This window comes from Cicer arietinum, chromosome 6 (genome assembly GCF_000331145.2).
Source record: "Cicer arietinum cultivar CDC Frontier isolate Library 1 chromosome 6, Cicar.CDCFrontier_v2.0, whole genome shotgun sequence".
In the NCBI taxonomy this organism is placed as follows: domain Eukaryota; kingdom Viridiplantae; phylum Streptophyta; class Magnoliopsida; order Fabales; family Fabaceae; genus Cicer; species Cicer arietinum.
In genome coordinates, this window is record NC_021165.2 from 55,569,621 (window position 1) to 55,574,239 (window position 4,619).

Sequence of the window (4,619 nt, forward strand, 5' to 3'; positions counted from 1 at the left end):
ATAATATATATATATATATATATATATATATATATATATATATATTACTAAAAACAGTTTTGGTCTCTCATTCTTATTTTTTAACTAAAAAAATGTGATGTTACATATTTTAAATAATGTGACATGATATGATGATGTAGAATCATTAACACTCATGAAATTACAATAAAATCATTTAAAAATTTAACTTACAACTTTGGAAAATTTTCATTTTTGTAATTTAATTAATAACATATGAATAATTAATGCATCTAGATGATTATATATCATGAAATCGTATGCTACATTATTTAAAATATATCAAATCATTATTTTATAGTTCAAAAATATGAGGGAGAAACTAAAATTGTCGACTTTTAAAATAGGTGACCAATTCTGTGAATTGACGAAAACACAGAGACAAAAATTGTAATTAAGTCTAATATAACGTGAAATATATAATACTAATAAAAGATAAATAAGTATTAAAATTTATAAATGTGTTTTTATTTGATTTTGAAAATCGAATTCTTAATCTAATTCGTTATGTGTCATTCTCGCAAAATAACATTCAATAATATTCTATTTTGTGTGATTTTTTGAATTTTTTTTTTATTATTGATTTACGATTTTATTTTGAATCAGTTTAGAGACTCCTAGATGAAAATGGTGGATGTAAATTAATTATCCGAACATTTAAAGTCATTCATTATTCATTTTTCTATGTCACACCACTAAATTTATAATCAAATTAAAAAAAATAAAATAAAGGATATCTGATTGTTATGTATTTTATGATATCGTCCAACTTTTATAACTTGGTTTAAAATGAATGGTGTGACATAGAAAAATTGGTGGTGGTAGAAGATCCTTGATGGGATGTTGGTATTAAAGAAGAGAGTGGAGTAGGCTAGAAGATAGAAGTAGAAGTGCACGTTACTGAAAGTTGACTTTAGAAGAAATATGATCGTATTAGTTGCGATTTTGTAAAGTACATGATGCTTTGAATGAGATTCAGTAATTGAAACATGGAAACCGATTATCAAAGTTATGAAGAAATGAGTCTCTACTTGGAAAGAGAGACAACTATTGCATTAATTAATTGACTTAATTGCAGTTTTGGTCTTCTTATTTTAGCTGAAATGCGAAAGTAGTTCCCCCATTTTGTTTCTCCCCAGTTTTGGTCCTCAAACAGAATTTTGGTCTAAAATTTGATGAAATTTCATTTTTTAAAGCCGTACTACGCCATTTATGATCATATATTTCAGGTACAATTGTTGCAAATGAGATCTTGAAGTATGATGTGATTTAAATAAATGCAAAAAAAAAAAAAATGAAATTTCATGAAGTTTTGGACCAGAATTCTACCTGGGGGACCAAAACTGGGGAGAAACAAAATGGGGGGACTACTTTCGCGATAAAACTAAAATAGGGGACCAAAACTGCAATTAAGCCTAATTAATTTTGTACTCGTAATACTACTGTAATATTTTCATTGCTTATGTATTAATTAATCAACCAAACGTGGCAAAAGGAGGAAAACCAATGAAGCTAAAATCAACATTCAAAAATGGAAAACATAGTCACCACAACCACAACATCAACGTCGTCGCATTTTCCCCAGATTGATCCTTCATAGGAAAGTCTCGCCGTCTCTACCAAGTCACCTCTGACGTTGTTGATCAACCATTATCTTGCAATCTCGCCGAAAGGACTTTTCCAACATTTGTCATCGGAACAAAGGCTACAAAGTAAGATGCGTAAGAGGATGGAATTTGGGAATTTAGGGTTATTTTTTTCTTCTCATTTTATAATTAATATATGATAAAATGAACTTGTTAGATAGATTGAAATATACTTGGGATATGGATTGCAATAACATGTTATAAGTGTGTATCCTTATCCCATTAAGTGGTCTTTAAACCAATTTTATCTTGAGCATGTCACATGCTTAGTCAAAATGACGAAGCGATGCAAAAATCTACGAGTCATAAGTGAATTATGTGAATATGGTTAAGACATCTTAGAGATTTGTCCTCACAAGTAATACACTTTTACTACTTTCATTGTTTGCTATATCTTTATAGGTATAGTTAATTTCTTATTATTTTGTTGTGATCGTATTATTATAGTTAAGTTAGTAGTAAAGTGTTACAATATTTTATGGAAAAATAATATGTAGGTAGAAGACGATGATTTTGTTAGAATCTAGATGGTTTGTAGAACAACTTCTTATTTTGTTTTGATTATAACAAAATATATTTTGTGAAACAATTTAATGCACTAATAATTTAATTGAGCGTGTAGAAAATAAATTAGAAGAAAACCTAGAATTAGAGGAAGCGTTCAAGATCAGAGGAAGCGCCTTAGATCAAAGAAAGCGTGCCCATCAAAGACAACACATCCATCAAAGGAAGCGAGCAAGTGCAAACAAAATAAAAGGATGGATCAGAGGAAAAGAATAACACGCGTCATCCAAAGGAGATGCCTCTAAGGATATGCATCTAAATAATTGAGTATAAGAATCTTACTCTGGTAATCTACCTCCAAGGTTTTTCCTCTGAATATTAGACTCTGAAGTCAAACCCCATTCTTTCCTGTCATTTATCATCAGATTTCTCACATATCTCACATTTTCTCTCAAACCCATTTTTCACCAAAACCTTATTTCTCACCATGGATGCCCGCAAACGAGGACCAAGAACCAAGCATGCAATAGTGGGTCCCTCAAGAAAACGAACAAGGAATCCCAACATCACGGATTTATCCCAGCTTCTACACACACCAGAAGAAATTGATCATTTTCGCACATTCTACTCTGACAAGCGACTTATCATTCCAAAATATGGTACTTTAAACTCTTTCTCTGCTTTTAAATTTCCTAAGTTGCTCAAAGCACATGTTGAAGAGTTTATAGGTTACAAAGGTCCTGTTTATCCTGACTTAGTTAGGGTTTTTTATTGCAATCTCATCCAAGATGGAAAAATGCTTGTATCTCGAGTTAAGGGTAAAATCATCCGGTTAAATACCAAAACCATAGGCGAAATTCTGAACATTCCCTTTAAAAGTCAAAAGTTTTGTCCCAACAACTTATGTGAATGGGCTGATATCTCTAAGTATGATGCGTATGTTGCCCTATGTCGGTTTAACAGATGCACAATGGAACAAAAGAGGACTCAGGCTGGTTCCAAATATGCCCAGCAACGGTATGAAGTGGGAAATCTTATTGTTGATTATCGCCTTTTGCACTATTTCCTTAGCTACATTATGGTTCCGAAGGCTGGAAATTACTCCCAAATTTCAGAATTTGAATTACAAATTATGAATTTCATGTATAAAGGTTGTCAACTAAATTGGGCATACTTTGTGAAATCTGTCATGTTTGGATCCCGAGAGGCAATTGGATTACCATATGCGAAGGAAGTTTCCCGGATTTTGGAACACTTTGGGATGAACTTCTCTGATGAAGTCATGTATAATCCCACAAAAGAAAATATATTGGATTTAGGTGTCTTGCCTAGCATGAGGATCATATGGAATGAGGAGCTTGAATCTTTTGTGCATAAAGGTGATTATGGTCAACCATCTGATGCTGCTCAAGAAGACACTGCTGGACCCTCAAATACTGCTGCCCAGGTTGATGAAGATGGTGAGGAAACATCCTCTGATGATGATTATATCTCCAATCAAATGCTCATGGCTCGCCTTGATTCTTTCCAAACCTTTTTCCAAACTCAATTCCAAAATATGGCCACTTCTATCGACACTCGCTTCCATAACATCGAAACTACTATTGCTCGCAACTATGACACATTATCCCAGGACATTAGTAGTTTATCTGACAAAATTGATCATTTCCACATTCGAACGCATTTTGACTAGTTTGATGCTAGAAGTTCATTTGCTTGTTTGCTTGTGTAATATTTTGCTGTTAGGATGTTTAAGTATTTTAGTTTGGTTTCGCTTACCAATTCGGTCGTTTTGATGTACTTTATTGAACATGACTCCATCCTTTATTATGTCATTCTCTTTTGATTCCAAAGTGTGATATTTTTTCTTTTAATTGTGTTTATATGCTTGATATTGTATGTTTCTATATTTTTCATTCTTTTTTATCATGTCAAAAGGGGGAGAAAATTTGGTATTGTTGTTGCCTTAAACATCTTGTAGGTCCTAAAACAGTTTTTTAATTAATCACATACAACGGGGGAGTACGCATATATTACGGGGGAGAAATGATTCAATTTCCATAATCTCTCCACAACAACAACATTTTGTCATAATCAAAAAGGGGGAGAATGTAAACTACAAGTTTTTGATGAAGACAAAGATCAACCATTATGGTCAAAGCAACAACCTCAAAAAGAAGTTCAAATATCTTCATTAATAAAGCTTCAAATCCAAATGTTAAAATGTAAAGGTATATGATACAAACCAATACTTCAATTACATGAGAACAAGTCATATTTACATATGCATATAAAGTATTTTCAAAAGTCAAAATAGCATTAACAAAGTCTTAAAACTAATATTTTTGACAAAATACATAAGTGTATTCGAATACAACATCTTGTATTTGAATACAAAGCAAGTCAGAAGCAAAACTCTCAGTTGTATTCGACTACGACTATGTGTAGTCG